Consider the following 19,402-nt stretch of genomic DNA (forward strand, 5'->3'; position numbering starts at 1 on the left):
AAAGCTTTTCTCTCATATCACTACATTTGATCACCAAAATACACATGCAACTTTTTTGAGATGCAGCAGCTTAGTTCCCTCTTTGAACTTGACTGAACCACTGACTGTCTATAGCTGACAAAATGACAGCAGAAATGCAAGCATAGGAATATGTAATTCCTGAAATAAATCCAGTGCACCCACAACACGTGATTACCTCAACCCTTTGGTGATGTTGATGTTGGGGGTGCCATTCTATACTGCACAGGTATATAACTGACCCCCTTCCCACCCTACATCCCCCTTGGTAACTGGTCATTTGCTGGTGGACAGCACAAGAAGTATGGTGGTTCCTGTAAGGGCTCTGGCGCGCACAAAGAAATCAAAATCTGTCTTAAAATAATGAAGCAATCTTTTGTGCAAAAAGATTCAAAGTGGAGCAAAAGCTCATCCATCTAATAAATGGCCCCCACCCACCTGCCAGGGGAAAGACTCAGCAGTGCAGGGGACAGAGGCTGAAAGAAGATGATAAGGAGGGATTTTTTTTTTTTCGAATTGCAATTGTTTGGGTTTCTGATCCAAGGTAAATGACAAGAAATCGAAAAACACCCCCAACACACATATTTCAACTAAAGCAAGTGCTTGGGATTTTTTTTTCCCCCTCTGTGTCTGTTTGAAGGTATTCTCTGAAGTTGACAAGCACGTGTTTTGGAGACCATTGAAAAGTTTCTGCCATAAATAGAGGAGGCAGCTTGGCTTAAGTGTTGCTAGGGAATACCTGGCAACAGGCAACAATAGTCCTTTTAGAGAGCCCAGGGCAAACAGTGACCGTGGTAATGGGGTGGGCTTAAGGGAGGCTCCTTGCCCAAAGCCCCTCCACTCACACTGCGCCTCCAGCCCTGGGCTGTGTTCCGGAAATTCCCTGCACAAAGCCTGCCATTCAATGGGAGGTGGGCCCGTGCGTGTGCTTTTCTGGCAGGGAGGGGGCTTTCAGAGGGAGGGGGCCTGCTTACCAAAAAAAAAATCCAAATTTTTTTTTTTTTTTTTTTTTTTTTTGCAAAGGCTAAGAGAAGCACAGAAAGTGCTAGGTTTGTAAAAGAAGCTGAAAAGGTTCAGAAAGGAGCATAATGGGGCCAGGGAATGCCCCATGAATTTTGAACAGAAAGCAGAAAAGAGACCCTAAAAAGCAATTAGTGATGCTGCTTGTCGCTGAAGAGGGAGCTTGAAGGAGGTGGGAAGGCGCAAAAGGAAGAGGGCAACTCCAATCACTTAGTAAAGTACGAGGGAAAGGGGGGGCAGGCATAGAGAGAGAGAGAGAGACTGGCGCCTTCGGGAATTTTTATAGTAAATGTAGATGGAGGCACACGGCAAGGGCAGCATCCAAGGAGCATCTAGAGCCAAAGGCACATGCCAAGATGCCTTTTAGCTTTGCCTCCCCTGCCCATTTCTGCAAAACCAGGGAAGCAGCAGGGCCGGGCTGCTGTCTCTCTGCTAGCCCAATGTGCCACAGGCTCAGCCTCAAATCCTCACGCATCCCTGAGAAGAGGATTCCTTAGCCAAGGGTCTCTGCCTGACAGTTGAAGGCGATGGGGACATTTCTAAAAGACCTCCACTCTCTCTCCCTTTGCTTTCCTCACCCCATTCCAATTTCCAGAGCCTTGCACAGACGCCTATTTAGCCATATATTCCCTGCACAAAATAAAAGTAACGCTGTCTGCTCATTAGCTGGGAATTGTTAGGGGGAAAAAAAAGAAGGAAAAAAGGGCTGTCTGAACAGGGCTGAATAGCTATAACCTTAATGGGTTGTCAGAAGTCTGCAGGCAGCAGGGTGAGGGGAGCCAATCCCCCTCTAGTCTTTTGTCCTGGACATTGTTTAGGATCAGTGGTAGCTCATTAGGTCGGGACAGTAATATTCCTAACGATTCTGTGGGGCTGAGGCCTCAGAATGTGTCTTCAGCTGTTTTCCTGATGTCAATCTGATTCATGAAGAGGCATTTATCTCGACAGAGATCTTTGGTGGAAAGCGTTATTTACCTTTCATACCCTGATTACTAACCTTTGACAAAAGTTGCAGCTGGAAGGGGAAAAGGGGGAAGCCGAGAGTCCTGTTGGCATAAACTGAGGTGTGTTATAGTGAAAGGCAAGCTGGAAAAGCCAAGTGGATGGGGCCTTGGCCTACAATTTGACCTTACAGCTTGCCTCCTTGTATTTCGGATTCCATCGGTAAAGTAAGGATAATCACCCATTTTGTGTTCTGGTAGTGGTGGAGAAGAAAACACTGGAGTGTGAGGTTTCCAGGCAATGGGCCAGAGAAGTAGCTAAATTAATACCTTTTCTGTATTCAGGCATCCTAGAAGGGCTGGGATTTTTTTGTTAGTCGTTTGCTTTTTCTGGTTCCTAACAAAAACAAAAACCAAAACCCAACTGAATTAAACTGTAAATCAGAATGGATTTTTCAGTTGTGTATGATTTCGCTTACATCCTATACTTATTTTCAGCCTAGAAACATGAATCTGCTGAGGCAGGGAGCAAAGTTAAACTCCCACTTTCCCTCAGGTATTTCTGCAGGCATGGGGCTGAAGCAGATGCTGTTTACTGACACAGGCCAAATCCCCCTCATTGGTCATTTGTGTTGTCCAACAGCGTCACAAATCCAAAATGACATATTATTAAAATGATGAAATTAAAGTATAACTGATCACATGGCAGATTTCCTTGTGATTAGGCAACACATTACATATCCATTTGCCAGTCCTGCCAAACACAGAGAGCAAAGTACATTGTCATTCTCTACCCTCTCCAAGACTTTGCTTCTTGTATTTAAGGCCTGGGGTTTTCTAAGGAAACTCTCAAAGCTCCGTGCAGCTGCCCTACATCCCTATTAAAAAACAGCCAAACTAACAAGTAATGATGAAATTATTTCCTTATTTATTTTGTGTTAGAAAACAGAGTGGACAATGAACTGCTCTCTGAAACAAAGGGGCAAGAACTACTCGTCCCTTTCACTCCAGTAAGAGGAGGGTAAGTACGCAAAGGTCAGTGTACAGACACTGAAAGGTTCAAACCAAGAGCACGAGGCAATGGAAACAACATCCCCACATCCTCAGTGAGTGCAAAGCAGCTGCCTCTGTGGTGCTCCAGAGCTGGCCAGAGCTGGAGCAGCTGCCGTGGGCATCCCGTGAGCCAAAATAGCCCCCAGTGGCTCTGTCACATTCCCTATGCTAAGACCCTGGGGAAGGATTTGGTACCCCATAGGACACCATCAAAACACATGGACAGATGCAGAGAAAAAGCTTTGGGTTTCTCCACAGAGGCTTAGCTGTGATTTGGGTAACTCTAATACCTGGGGTGAGCTGCAAAGGAACATTGTGAATGATGAGGTCTCCACAAAGAACCCTCCCACCACCCCAAGGAGGGATGGAATTTCAGACCCACATTTTTATATTCTTCCTGTGGGAAGCATTATTCAGCTGCCAGTGAAAACCCTGCTGGGCTAAATGTTATTCTTCACAGGTTACCTATTTTTGAGAGAGCATGAGCAGCAAGAGGTATCTGCCACCAGCAGACCATGACAGAGTGAGCAGGTCATGCCTCTTGAATAGATCCAGAATGGTTTTCTAGGTGATGAGCAGCAAAAGAAATGCTGCCCAGAAATGAAGCAATGCGATATATCTCATCATCTGCAAGACAGCTTTTGCTCATCAATTTTACTGGTTTCTCTCTTACCAGAAATATTAAATATCAATTTCCATACCTGGGCTACAACTGGCAGAGGTGTCTGTGCCCATATTCACATGAATGAATCAAGCTTGGCAGGCTGTAGCAAAAAGGGTGTTTTTAGTAGCAAGCTATTAAATAACCAGCAGCACTGTTATTATATGACAGAAATACTACAATAACTAATGGGACACATCCTGCTCTCTACCAGAACCAAGCAGAGAAAAAAAACAATCAGCAGAATCACTCAAAGGTTTCTGAAATATTTCAATCTCTTTTAAGATGGTCTCTGTGTGGTATTTCTAGCAGGGGAAGTAAAGGGATATGAAGACAATACTAACTCATACAGTGTTCCCTGGTCCATACTGATTTTTCTATCTTGTGCGAGGCTTAATAACTGCAGGCCTGTAGGGCACTTTTGAGAGTTGCACTGAGATTCTGACTGTGTGTAATGATGTCAAATGATATAATTTTTAAATTTTATTGTAAAAAGAGACTTGTGAGGCACTGGGTCGGGTTGCCCGAAGAAGTTGTGAATGCTACATCCCTGACAGTCTCCAAGGCCAGGATGAATGGACCTTGGAGCAACTTGGTCTAGTGGGAGGTATCCCTGCTCATGGTGGGGGGGCTGGAACTAAGTGATCCTTCAGGTCCCTTCCAGCCCAACCCATTCTGTAGTTCTGTGATTCCATGATGCACCTAACGCGTAATCACACCCAGGGCCCATCTGCACACACTTATACCCCACTCACGCTCACACCCGTGCTCACACACGAGTGCACAGACCCGCGCACGCCTCCCGCTCGGGGCAGCACCACGGACAGCGCCCGCCGCCCGCCCGCGCCCGGCCCGGCCCGGCCCGGCCCGGCCCTCCCAGAAACTCTTCTGGGAGCCACAGGCAAAACCACGCTGGAAACGCTTCCAGTTCCCAGCAAAATGCGCGAGACCAAATCCCTGCCGGGTCCCTTTGGTTTCAAAGGGGCTATTTTTAGAATCACCTGGTTTAAACACTGAGGAAACATGCCTACCTGGAAAACATCCCTACGGCTGAGCACATCAAGAAAAGCTCCCAGGCTGCACCTCAGGACAGCAAAGGCACAGACATTTTGCCTGCGATGGCCTTGTGTTCTCAGGTACATGTCTAATACTTTTTATGCAGCATGGTGATACAAGCCATAGCAACATTGCACCCCCTCATGCTCCAGCATGAACCCACAAAATAGCTTCTCCCTTAGCCAGTGAAGACTTCAGAAGTGATCGCCTGGTTGAGATGACATTCCTAGCTTAGAGGTGAATGTGGCTGTGGTTCTTGCTGAACATGTAATGGTTAAAGCACGCTTGACTTTACTGGGACACAACAGCTGGAGTTCACCAGGCTTAGTGCTCACTACTTGGGCACAAAAGAGGCTGCTTCAGCAGCAAGACTGAATGAGCTGAGGCTGCTGGCAATGTTTAGAAAAGCAGATTCATAGATGGATGACATACAGTCTATGTGTAGAAATTAACACCATGACTGGCAGGCAGGTCTGAGGGACATCAGCACCCTGAGAGTGACTGGCTGTGGGCTGTGCAAATTCTGCATGGGTCTAGATGTACTGCAGAGTTCACAGAGCTCAGGTGAAAAGTGTAATCTAGCATCTTCAGCATCAACTACTCAATATCTTTTTTGATCAACTATACAAACACTATTTTCTATATCAACTCCCCCTTACATGACACCAGAAGAAACAGATTTTGGGTGCTATACAGCAGTATTCAGCCAGCCAAGCCCTGAGCTTTGTAGAACCAGGGATGTGAGACTGAAACCAGTTAAACTGTGATTCTCAGGTACCATGTGTGGCCATTTCTCTAGGATTTTTAGAATACATCTAACAGAAAGGGTATACTGAGTTTCTGTGAATGTGCTGTGCAGAGCATGGATTTTGTCCAACGACCATGAGACCCTTCAGAGTGCTCTGTGGTGTTCAGCCATCCATAAGCACCTCCAGAATCTCTTGAATTAGCAATGTTTATGAGAAATAAGGGTGTAGATGTGCCAGATACAACCCCTTCACAGCTGTAACAGATCTGACAGTTTAAATGAGCACCAGGTGGGAGAAAGAAAGCTTTGCATTCACACTTTTACAGCAAGTGACCTGTCCATTCCCCAAATCAGTTTGAAGCTGGGGCAGAGCCCAGCAGAGCACAGTGCTCAGGGGGCCTGTCCCTCCGTGGGAGAGCATGCTGCCATGCAGACACACTTGCAGCAGGATGAGCAGCTTTATCAGCCTGACACACACACAGGCTTTTCCTCTCAGCCAGGAGAATTTGCCTGGGCTCAGCTCAGCTCTCTGCCAACACATGCACAGCCTTGAACTAGCAAATTCAGAGCCAACAGGGTGTCTTTTCACTGAGCTCCCTCACAATGCAGCCATGATCTCTCTCACCCTGTCTGAGGCTCAGCCAAGCATGCAGAGTAAAAGACCCTCCACTATCCCTCCCCTTCATGCTTTCTGGTTGTTCTGTGAGGTATGATGGGAGACAGGGAAAGAAACTCCTGTCATTTATTACCAATCCAAACTTCTTTGATTTATTTGTAATCATCCTCCATGACAAACACAGTACCAGATACTGTGTACCATGCTGTAACAAAGTACTGGCTTTATTACTGCATTTTTATTTTCAGCCTTGTGGCTGTCAAACAGCATTTGGGTCTAATTCATGGCATCACCACAGAGGCTGAATGCAGGCAATACAGAGCTGGGCAGCAAGTGATGCAGCACGTGCTTAAAAAGCCCAAGCTGGCCTTTGCTCAGAGAGGAAGCAAGTTTGCAGTAGCCCAAAACCTTAAACAGCTTATCCCCTCCTCCCTGCTGCAGCACAGGAGGCAATAGTGCAGTAAGGACTCCAGCCCCTGCCTGCTGATGCAGAGATGCTTTGGACTAGTACAAGGTTAGGATGTTCAGCAGAAACCTAAGAAACTGAAGACGAAGATCTCTGATCTGAGTTCTCAGAGAGGAGAATTGAACACACATCTTCCAAAGACAGAGGACCAGGTGCACGAACATAGTTGGAGGTGAGCACCACTTTGCTCTGGTGGGTAGCTGGTTAGTGATGCAGACTCTGACGTCCCAGAATGAATACAGATCCTATGCAGCCTGGAAAACAGGGCACCTAGTTACAGTTTGAACCTCCTGGCTGGGACTAAACAACCTGAATATTACAGCCTGAAGAGTGGAAAACCCTTCAATGATGTGAGCCAATCTATTCCTACCTAGATAATCCTGTGGCAATTAAAACATCATAATCAAAAACCCTCTTAAGGAAGGGTGGGTTGTGATTTGTAGAGCTCATTGAAAGGAAAAGAGTGAGATGAAGAAGTATGAAGGCCTTAAAGGACAAATTATCATCTCCCAGCCTAAATCATTGGTCAAGAAACTTTCCACAAAAAGAATAAACATAGAAAAGCATTTTCAAAATAAGTGTGGAAAAAAGGCAAATGTCCAGTAATGTATTAGGAATATTTTTCTCCAAAGTAATATATGAAGTGGCTGCATAAAAGAGAGGAAATGCAATTTTAGGTAGAGCTGTCTGAAATGAATCTGACAAGAAAACAAGATAAAATTGCCTGTTTATACTGTACGAAAAGATGTTCGCCACTCTAGCTGTGATGGTGGTGTCAGATGTGCGCTTGCCCTATTCCCACATGGATTCATGGTGGCTGCACAGAGCCAGGCAAATGTGAGAGTGCTGGTGGCAGCTCCTCCGAACTCCCACCTGGCCAAGACCCATCACACGCCTGCCCAGATACGTGGTCTGTCAGACCTGGAGAAGGTTCACACGGACACCCTCATGAAGCAGTGTGGACCTAACCTTGTGTCCACCACAGCACGTTCCAGAGCTTCCCACTGATTCTGACCATCACAGCGCCATGCTCTGAAACACGTCAGCAACTAAAACACAGTATCCCCTCAGTGGCTGCTCTGTATCACGAGACATGTGTGAACACACCAGGGAAGAAAAGGAAAATCTTGTCCTTGATTTTAAATAGCCATAAGGGTATAGATCACAGCAGCAGCAGCAGCCAGCTAACAGGCTCTCTCAACTAGGAAAAAAGCTGTCTTTTCCCAGGCAGAAATATCAACATGGTTTTTTTTCTTTCAGCTGTTGGATCAATAAATCCTTTCAGACTAGGACAATTAGCCTCTGAAATAACTAATTCTTCAAGGGAGAAAAGGGACAGACTCTTTCTCTTTGCTGAGGTAAGTGCTGCAAAGGTAGGCCTTTTCTTGCGGGCTTACCACTTATTAAGAAATTATGTCCTTTCCCCTTGATGCTGGAGGCTGAAGCTGAATCCATCTTTTTTGCTTAGTTGTTCCATGCCAGTTTAAAAAGCTTTATTTGTCCAAGCAAAGTTTCTCTGTCACTGCAATTCACCTGAAGAGATACTTCTTCAATGGTGACCCATCACTATGGGACAAAAATTCCAACTCTAATTCTTGAAAAAGACTGATTTCTGTAGCGCTGAAAGAGAAATTGAGAAACCGCATATTTTGGGGCATAGCAAAACATTCAAGAAACAAGTGGGAAATCATTGTTCAGCTTGTTTTTAGGAAGCATATAGAACAGTCTTTAGTGCAATAAATGACCAATGCTTGCTGAAAATTAATCTTAAAATTTTCATGAGCTGTTTTCAGCACTGTTACCAAGTTTTGGTATTTTCTTTTCTCAGAAATGTAGACTTCTTTTCTCTCTGTCTCTCTCTCTCATTTTCTTAAAAAAAATTATAGCTTTTTTAGTAAAGAAAATCAGTGAATTTTGAATTCAAAACCATTTTGACAGTCAAGGATGCTGTCCATCTCCTCCAAACAGAAATTGTGTCTTCACTCTGATGCTCCCATCCCTCCCAACACTCACTTTAACACAGGAAACCTTCTCTTTTTGAAGTTTCTCTTGGCTTAGATCAGTCTCTAAGAAGGAGAAGATCCTTTCTGCCCCATCCCTTGTAGTGCTGGCTCTTTCCTGTGTGAGATCACTTTGAGTAATTGATTTCTAAAAAGCCTGTGCCTGTATTTGCACTGTAAACACACACACTGCATCAGAAATCTCCTTTCAGTACATTCTGCTAAGCTTAAACAAAATTCTTGATTTTGGAAACACTAGACAGGCCGTTGTAAATCACCACCTTTGAAGGCATAAGTCAATGCCTTCCTTTTGCTAAGTACACTTGTAAAAGTGCACACGGACATTTTCCAGAACTTTGAACAATTCATTCTACCAGTTAGACGAAAAATGGTTTGCATACACCTGTATGGAAAGTGATATCTAATCTTTTATGTTTGCCATTGGAGAGTGCTCAGGTCAATCAACATGCAATAGAAGGTAGTGGTAACTCTTATTTTTTATTTAATTTTACAGTCAAGGTTGAGTATTTGTTTTTGAAAGATTGGAGGAGTTGGTTGGCAGTGCCAGGGAATCGGACTCTTTTTATCTTTAGTGTGCTTGTTATGAGGAGGAGGCAGGTGCAAAGCAAGCTTTCTAACACCGTCAGCAGCAATAATCCCCACCTGAGCACTGCCTGGCCACCTGCTCTCCAGGCACAGAGATAACCCAAGCTCTAAGTTCGTGCACTTCTAAGTCTTTGCTAAGTAAAGACTCATAAAAGACTCAAATTACGGTAACATCAGTGGGTATGACAATATATCAATATTTGATCCCTGACAGTGATTTCTTCCGGATTCATCCCAAGGCGTGCAGCCCAGTCTGAAAGGGCCTAACCCAATATAATGCACCTGTGGTTTATGGAGAGCCTGTTCAAAGCCTTGCTGAAGATGGCATCTAACTTCCTGATAACCCTCATGCCACCAGCCACCCAGCTTGTTCTTACAGCCAAGGCATCCTCAAAGCCACTGAATGCTGAGCTTGTCTTTCAGTCAGTAGTTAAAATCCATAAGCTTCTCATGCAGAGACTGGCCTTCAATTTACAGTGGGATTTGTCATTTTTATGGGAAATTACTTTCTCCCTGCTTAGTGACACACCCATCCCAAAACACAGTGTGAGGTGGCTGCCAAGAGGTGCAGCAGACAGGAGAAAGCAGAGATGTGCAGAAGCAAGTTTTTTAGCAGGCAATGCACTTCTCTTATGTAGGGTAAAAAAAAGAAAAGAAAAGACAGATGAGGCTTGGCTTCATTTTTCTGTTATCTAAATAGATTCATTTATAGCCTGTAAATTACAACTGTCTGCAGGCAAACATTCCTTACTCCCCAGTCCTGATACAACCACGTTCCTTCCCACAGGTTGAACTACCAGGTTTTACTCTCCTGAGAGATTTTGAAGCTGCACTTTACAGAGGTGCCACAAAATACACCAAGGAAACCAACTGCAGCAAGGAAGCCCTGCAGAAATAGAGCTTAACCTGCCGGTTTGCTTATTCCCTTCACAAAAATATGCTACATGCCATTGAAAGACCTGCCAGCTAAAAATCCTTGTTTACATCACTCTCCTGCAGGGCAGACATCCGTGGGCTAAGGGGAGGTGGCAATAGGAGAGCAGTTCTGGAGTCTGAGCTCAGCTGAGAGGATTGGAGGAAGATGTGTGAAGTAAAAAATACTCACTAAAACCCTCGTTAGCACATAATTAAGAAGCAGAGAAAGTTATTTGAGGCTGATTTTACGACTATGACAGGGGAAAATGAAATAAAGGCATTGACTTCCCCAAGTTTGCAAGGGACAAACTTGTCCCTTGGACATGATAAAAATGAGACAGTAAATGAACTGGTCATTGCTGACTCCTTACATGGACCCAGCTCAACAAACCCACTGTAAAAATCTAGCCCAAACCATCAAATTTTCCCTCATCCACTCCCCTCAGGAAACTGCTAAAATTCACAGCCTACTCTCTGAACTGCAGGTGAAGCAGGGAGTTACCAGTACCACCTTTCACAATGCTGTTGGCTTCTTTGATATGGCTCTCTGGGATGAGCTGCAGGTCTCATTATCACCACAGTGCACACAGATAGGGAATGGAGAGGTTGGATGAAATTGGGATAAAAATGGAGGGGAGAAAATTAAGCTACCTGGTGAAAATTAATGACAGGTATGTACTGCTGGTGAAAGATGGACTAGCATGAAATTGTGAAGGTTTCTAGTACTCTTTCACTGGAGATTATGCAAAAATATTTTAAACTTTTAAACGTTTTGTTTTTTTTTTTTTTTTTTTATCAAAGCATTATTTATTCCACCCCACTCTTTCAAGCAATGGGGAAAAGTAAAATAAATTTAAAAATTAAAGCCAAAGAAATCAGCAACTCTTCTGCTAACCTTGTTAGCAGACCTTCTGATGCTACTATCCTCACTACCTATAAGCCCTTCAAACCTCACAAAAATTTTAAAAATATCTTAAATCCACTTGAAAAGCACCATTAAGAAAACAAAGTCATGGTCTCACATATTCTAGGACCTCTAGAAACTATAATTTGTGAACTCTGTAAATGTTGTTGGTCACCATACCGCATGTCTCCAGCCTATTGACATTGTGTGTTCCATTTGTCAGAGCTTGTCTTTCATTCTGTTCATACGTGATACCTTTCCAAAACAAGTGCTGCCAATGGATGACTGAGGATATGCAGGCAATAAGAGTACAGGAAACTGCAGCAACACTGTAACTTTCACTGTTCCTTAAGGTGGAACAAGGCCAAGGATATTTTAGCATATTCAGGAAGAAGAAGAAAAAGAAAACAGCATGCAGAGAACCATTCTACGCTCAGTAGAAGTACAGTTACTTCATGCTGGATTTATCTCAGCACAACATAACAGCTTTCCACAAAGTGGTTTGGATGGAATTCCCAGGTGACTTGTTGTGTATTTAAATACTGCCTGCCTGAGATTTAAATAAACAGCTTTTATATTAATTAGAAACAAATCCTCTCAATTGGAAGGTATTAACTGTTTCTAAATTGCACACACAACACTTACTCAGACTTTGATTCAGTTACATGCTTTTAACTTGCCAGCCACTCGTAGTCTAATATGCTATAACCACAGTTTACAGCAGTGCAATAAAATATTGATTCAACTGTTTTAACCTTTCATCGATCGGCATAACACGTAATTAAGTCCTAGGAGCAAGCGAGCAGCTCATTGCTAGCACACCAGCCTAGGTACATATTTACAGCCTAAGCCCAGCAGAATTGTTTGATGCATGTCTTGCAGTAATACACATGCCAATTATCTCTTTGCTGGCTTCTGATTGCAGTTTAATCAAAGACACTCCACACCGCGCAAGTAGGACCTGAACATGGACCGCCAGGCTCTTCACTGACCAAGTGCATTGATTTCACCAGCTGAGAACCTGACTCAGATGCTTTGTACTACACTGATTGCACAACCCCTGTAAAAGGGCCTGTGGCTTCCAGAAAGCACAGGAGTTTTTAGTTCCACCTGATACTGGGAATGCGAACTCGCTCTAAAGGCAGAACAAAGCTCCCTCCTTAAATTCACTGGGTTATTTAGCAGCTCTAAAGTTTTTAGAGCCTCAGGATCATCCCTCTCCCTAAAGTAACCACCTTGTCTGGCTCCCAGGAACAATGTTCTGCTTCTCTCAGCTTTGACCCCATTAGGTAAATCCATGTGGATTTTTTTTTCTGGCTGACTAGCTGAAAAAAAGATGTTTTTTCTCTTGGTTTACCTCACACCATTCAAAAAAGCTAAACAGATTCTCAAAATGTTTATGATCAGATTGAATAGGCCAAATTAATCCTTTGTGCTTGCAGCCTGTTTTTCGTTAATTAGTGGAAACCCAACCTGACAATATTCAATATCACAGTTTCCAGACTAAGAGTGCATTGCTGAGATAAATGGAGTAGAAGGAAGATGTCAGTTCCTGGCATTATCATCCTCCTGTACAATAGCATTTTGTTTGTTTGTTGGAATATATATGATAGGGGCAGATAATTTTTTTTTTCAGAGCCTAGGACATTTCAATAAATTCATGTAAATAAAATATACAGACAAAGAAAAATTGTGGTTATACAGCTCTTTTGGAAATCTCCATCATCTTGTACAAATCTCCTCTCTTTTGGGTGCCCTCACAGACGTGTTGAACTCTGCTCCAGCCAGCTGTGAGAGGTAAAGATGACCATGGTGAGAATATTACTTTTTCTAGATATTGTCCCTTTTGAAATGAACACACTGGCAAGACATTTTAGAATTCTTTAAAATGGCTCCAGAAAAAAAGACTTTCAAGTGAGGAGCAGGTATTAAAAAAAACCCAACTCAATAAACAAACAAAAGAATCCAACAAAACAAAGCTAAAGTTATCCTGTCTCCTTTGTAACCTTCCTCCCTTGCTATGGAAGAGTGAAAGTTTTTCTTGAAAGCCAAACCCCTGTGGGTTTGCAGATTATTCCCTGCACACAGTGATCAAAGAGCAGGCTGTGGTTCTGAGCAGACCACAGAAATGATGGCCAGAGGCCTTGGACTGTCAGCAAGGCTGACACGCTGCCCCGGCAGTGCTGCACGACAGCACCTCCATCACTTCCAGCCACTGGGACACCTGACTTTTTGTGCCACACAAGGCAGTCTGACAGCCAGCACTTTTCTCATCCTTTTTATTCCCTTGAAACTGGAAAATAAGCTGCAGTTTCTCTTTTGCAAGGATCCATTTCTCCATTAGTCGTAGTTTCCTGGACTTTCACATTACTTCTGGACAGAGTTTTACTCACTGTTGTGACAAGTGCTGTGCTCTGTACCCCACACATATTCCTGTCGTAGAGCACTTTTATAAAGCACAATGTACCTGAATTTTTTACTAAGGGGTTCATCCCAGCCCACTTGACCAATAGTCATCTCTATTTAAGGAAAATTCTCCGTGCTCTAAATGGGTCATTTTGTAGTCAATGTGTCTGAACTTCAATTACAAATTAAATGTTTAACAGATGCAAGGGGGTTGCCTCTGGAACAGAGTCTTTACTCTCCTAGGTTTTTTTGATGAGTCCTATGAACGCACTAATCCAAAATCTAGGCAAGTTCTGTGGCCAGACCCCATTGTTAATGGAAAACTGGAATCATCCATGCAGAACCACTGATTTGTGTCCCCTAGCAGTCTGGCTTATATTAAATGAGATTAAATAGTGGGTTTTTAAGCTATTGCAGAAAACACTAAGAATGACTTTCTCAGGCTGACAACAAACTCCATTTTGCTGACATCCTTCTCAGTGGAACATTCTTGAAAGACATGGTGCCCCACAAGAGGTCAAAGGAATGAGGTGCTGTCCCAGCAGGCCAGCAGGGGACTTGGATCTGCATTTTCTTCACCTCTCCGCAGATCCTCTGCCAGTAAAGTACAGCTGAGATTAGGTTTCAGGCTTTCTGAATCTTTCTGGTAAGAAAGATTCATCTGGCTGTTTCTCTTCTAGCCAAGCAGACAAGTTCAAAAAATTGAGACCTGGAGCCAGCTTAATCATGCATTGCTTCCTAGGGAACAGGGCTAAAAAGGAGGAATACAAAAGAACTGCACCATATCCATACCCATGCATCAAACTCCAGGCAAAGCAGCGAGGCAGAAATACTTTGATTGGCAAGCTTTGCTGTCAGCCATATCTAATGAAAGAATGTCTTACCTTGGACACCTCTGCTGATCCCAGCTACTGCATTATCACACAGCAGGTACAAATTTTCTAGCAGAGCTTGACCTTCAGGAACATGAAATATTCACCCACTAGAAACTGTCCTGAGAACCATATAACTAGACTTACCCTGCATTTTCAAATTAAATACTTTCTTGTTAGGCAATACAGATCCTGTCAACAAAACTGAGTTTACTGTTTGTTTTTTTTTTTTTTTTTCACTAAGAACAGGAAACAAAAATTTGTTTAGATAATGCCAAAACATTTTGTTTCAGTAAAGTTGTTCCAAAACATAGAGAAGTGCTATTTATTCAAATGTATACATATTCAAATGTATAGAAATGAAAAAGTAACTCAAAGGGAATTGATTCCTGATTTCTGAGTTCCTCTAAACCTAGATGTGATCTCAGATGTCCCCTCTTGGCTACATTATGACACAAAGTGAGATAATGACGTTTAGTTACTGTCATCAAGTCAACACCACTGCTTTAAATTCAGATAGAATCTGAATCAGATTTAAACTCAGATAGAATCAAATCTGATTGACCACAAAGCATACTGTGTGTGTTATCTCAGGGCTCTTTTTGGGACAGGAAAGTGCCAGTCCTTCACAGCCCTGGCTGGAGGATTCAAGAGCATGTCAGCTGAAGGAGTAGGATCAAAATGACAATCAGAAGGGTGACGGGTCTTGCTGGGATGACAGGCAGGGCGTGCATGGGGAGTGAGCACATACATGTGTACTCTGTTGCCCCTAAACTCCCCGCTGGCCCTTTTCTTGTGAGCCAGCGGGGCACCAAGCCCGCTGAGAGGACTGACTTGTGCAATTTCAATGCCCTTTAGTGATGCACAAGAACAGAGCCGACAGGAAAACAGAGGAGATGGGGCATCGCAAGGCTGCTGTTTATTTGCACAGCCGCAAAGCCCACGATCTGCCCACGATCCAGGGACCATGATTTGCACAAGATTCAGGCACCAGCAATTGCAGATATTTATACTGATAATTCTTTGTAGCAAATATTCTAAGGAGATCTCCTTTCAGAGACTGCTACATTCTAATAATGAAACAAAGCAATAGATGCCTTCGAAGTCTCGCTTAGAATCACAGAAATCCCATTTGTAGGCATTAGTCAGGGGGAACATCAATACGTCATCCCAAGCCTGTCCTACCCGCCTATTATTCTTACACATCTTTGGGGGGACCAAAGTGGTAGTCAGCAGCCTATAGTTACCCAGAGGTTTACCTCAAAAGCAGTCAGTAAACTAAAATATGCCCCTGTTCTCAGTGACAGACAGCAGACAAAGGTAACACAGAAATCTGAGATGGGCCGCTTTCCTTAGTGACCCAAATTCTTGCTTCCTTCCTTGACCCAAAGTATTGCTTTCTTCCACCACAAAATGTTCCTGAAGCTACCCCGTGAGAAAGAGGGCAGAATACCCAAATGTCCCATTCTGTCCCTCCCCAAATTATTCTAGATATCCATATCCAAATCCTCAGCAGCTTTGTTTGTGGTAACTAACTGTAAATACTGAAATGCATCTCTTGATACATTTCATACTCAAAGGTGGCACCAAAAACTTTCTCCAAGTTTAGTCTTGCAAAGTAACGCTGCGAAAGTACATCATTATTTTCTGAAGAGATTAAGAAATATCCATGTGGCTCTAACAAATAAATCAACACAAATACAGACAAAAAAGGTGACATCATGTGCTTATGTTGACTGTTTCGCTGGTAAAGATGTTTTAACTTCATTTAGAAATGCCTTCCTCTCTCTTTCTGGATACACATGTGGAACATTCAAAAAGGAGTCCCAGCTTGCAACACCCAGTTTGCAAAGGGAGTTCTTGGGAAGCAAATTTCAGGGTCCATATTCTTCTTATGAGTCACTTTATCCACTGCAAAACTATTGCAATGAAAAGATTTTTTTTTTTTTTTTGAGGTAAAGCACAATTAAAATGACCTCCTTTGCTTAAGTTAAAACAGGAGTGAAATGAAGAATCTGACCCATTCCTCTAATTTTACAGGCTCAATAGTAATCTAGCTATGCTATTCACTTAGAGAAACCATTAATTTTGCTATGTGACTGAAACTAGAAGGCTTCAGCTTGCTTTCTCTCATTTTCCTCCCCTCTTTTTGCTCTTTGTCTATGCACCTGTTTGCACCACTTTACCATCCCATCTGAAAAACTTTGAGTAATCCTCTGGCACTAACCCTGGTGTGATAATACTTCTGTTATTCAGCAGCATAATTACAAAGGACAACACAGATAAAACAAGTCTTTCACTTCTGCTGTGAATATGCCAGTTTTGCCAGTCTTCAAGGTGAATGATTTCTAAAACCTTCTGTATTTAATGTTAATCTAAATTCTCCACACAATGAAATTTCCAGCACTTTAGGGAAAAATGGTTACTTTTGATACATCAAAGTGAATGCTAATGGTCGAAACTTTTACAGCAGCTTCTTTAGCAGCAACCTCTTCCCCAAAACACTTTATCAACCTTGAACGGATCTGCTGAGAGACAGTTCAGTATTAGATTTTGCTTTGACAAGGGGAAGCTACAGCAGAGGGAAGTGTAATGCTAGAACCAGGCAGCAGACCAGTGACATAGGCAGAAATAATTCCTTTCGCTGCTGCATCATAACCCTTTGGACCTTTATAATATCACCAAAAATTATAAATTGGGTGGTGTTTGTTTTCTTTTGGTTTTTGGGACAACTTTAACTAACTTATCTTCCACCTACAAGAAAGTTTGCTACCCAGTTAAAAGTTCAGCAAGACAATTAAATCTTGCTTAGTTCCCTAGCTCCTATTAGGGATAGGGAAAGTCAACGTCTTCACATCCCTTTTTCCCTCCTGCTTTGTCCCTCTACAGGGAAGGTGAAACTGCATTATTCTGTGTTTTCTGAGCAGGTTTGGATCATTTGGGCTGGAATCAAGGGGGAAGAGTCCTGGTGGCTTGGGTCTCTCCTCATGGATTTCAAACTGGTGGCTACTCTTGTTAAACCCCCAGATGCATTTTCCTGAAGGTCTTATGTAGGTTCAAGGGGTGAAACATGACTCAAGAAGAAACCTCACTCCAACAGGCAACAGGGGGCACATGGAGAGCTATAAAACAAGATAAATCACCCTGTACTCTCTTTTCCATAGCCTAAACAAATCATCTAAGTTTAGAACCAGTTTTTCTCCCCCACAGATAGACAAATATTATTCCCTTGTGCTCCTCACGCATGCTGCATTTTTGTCAGACTGCTGAGCTGTTTGGGGCCAGACAGCTGTTCTAGAGCCATGCTTAGCTCTGGGCCCACATCTGGGCATGGTGATGATACAGTGATAGCAGCAGCAAATTTAACAGGTAAGAGGAATTACAAGTAAGTACCCATCCGCCATGAATCTTTAAAATATTTGTGATTGTTTTTTCTGGAACGTTTGCTCAGCCAGAGAGAGTCCCCAAGGACAGGGCTTGCCAGACAGGAGCCAGTCTAGCACAGCCTCCTGTGATCTCTAAGAGAGAAGAATAAAGTTATTGATCAGTGCCTAGAAGAAAGCCAACCACGTTTCGTGGTCCAAGTCAGCAGGGAGAGCTTCGGGTACTCTCAAGGTCATCTCCAAACTAGTGGATTTTACCTTGCCCCCCAGAGAACTGAATAAGGCCTAAGGAGAAGAAGGACATCTTCAGCTGGTTCTTCACAGGCTTCTCAACAACCTTTTTAGCCAAACTAGGAAAATTGTCACACAGGAGCAATAATTGGCCACAATGTCAGCAAAAGGTAAGCTAAAACAGAGGGAAACATTAACCTCTCCATCCATGAGTGTTTTGCTCCTCACAGGCTGTTCCAGCATCTCCAATTGCTCTGTGACAACATCCAGCCTAAATCAAACCATGTGTGAAGGGGAACAGATCTCCATATAGTCTTTCTAGCACTTGCAGAAAAGCAGTGATCATTTCCAAATCCTGTCATTTTCCACTCAAGGAAACCACGGGATTGAGAAGTTGTTTCAACGTCTGAATCAAACCAGAAACTATCTAGGTTTGCAGCTTATTGTCCATGAAAACTTGAAATGCATAAAAAACATTATCCCAAATAGAGCACAAATAGCCTGTGTATATATCAATTCCATGAGGAGCCTTCCAAGGGCACGAAAAAATAACATCTTCTGCACAAAAAAGGCAAAAAAGAAACCTAATGAGTTAATTCTCTGTACACAGGTTCATCAGGTGAAGGATGTCAGTTATTTTGCGCATGGGCATAATTTCAAAGTTTCAATTTAATTAGGATAATTTTCTAACAGTTTGGCTGTTTATCAGAACCTCATCAGGATAGAAATTGGGCAGAAACCCTTCTAGAACAGACCTGATTGTGAGAGATCTTTCATTCCATGGTCCTAGCCAGCTGGAAACACTGTGAATAGCCTCTTCAATGGTATTTCAGTCTCCTGCTTTTGGACCCAGATGAAACCAGGAAGTGCTGTGAAACCATAAATACCATTAAAAGACAGAGAGGGAGAAAGATTAACCAGATTCTGGCCAAGCTCCAAAACTCTGCATTTCAGTTTGGGGCAAAGGTTCAGGCTGGTTTTCACAGATCAGTTTGTCCACCTCAGTTATTTCCCACTCTGACATGATATAAAGTGCCTTTGCTTGTCTTTTGTTCCCTTATAGACAAAGTGCTGGTCATATTCCTTATACATCAGGCAATGCATGTGCAGAAAGAGAAAGAGGACTGAAAGCATGGCAAGACTCCACAGCTAATTTAGGATCAGAAATAGTGGGCGGGAGAAGCTGATTCCAGCTGCAAGGGGTTATATGGAAATATCCCTCTCAATTTTTCAAAGTCTTGTCCCATGTAGCACTGTTGGTCATTAGCTAGAAATAATAATATGTATTATTGATCACAAATGAATAGAGAAATTCATTACATAGATCAGCAGAGACAAAGAAAAGGTTTTTTGTTCTGGTTGTTAACAGAGAGAGGAGCCAGGAGGAGTCCTTTCCCTCTTACCTGGTCCTGTGTCCCAAGAGTCAGACACACGGTAGGAGCTGGTAGGAGCAAGGAAGGAGGGCTGCTGACTCCTTAACCCCCTGGGTTTTAAAACAGCTGCTCA

General features: G+C 43.0%; 1 long non-coding RNA gene across 1 annotated transcript; it reads left to right on the forward strand.

The window, feature by feature from the left end:
• Nucleotides 1-1,077: 1,077 nt before the first annotated feature.
• On the forward strand, nucleotides 1,078-12,688 carry LOC116443433. Its single transcript, XR_004239895.1, has 3 exons — nucleotides 1,078-3,000; nucleotides 7,840-7,937; nucleotides 11,930-12,688. It is a non-coding gene; the product is annotated as an uncharacterized LOC116443433 (long non-coding RNA).
• Nucleotides 12,689-19,402: the final 6,714 nt, after the last annotated feature.

Source organism: Corvus moneduloides, chromosome 4 (assembly GCF_009650955.1).
Source record: "Corvus moneduloides isolate bCorMon1 chromosome 4, bCorMon1.pri, whole genome shotgun sequence".
Taxonomy (NCBI): Eukaryota; Metazoa; Chordata; class Aves; order Passeriformes; family Corvidae; genus Corvus; species Corvus moneduloides.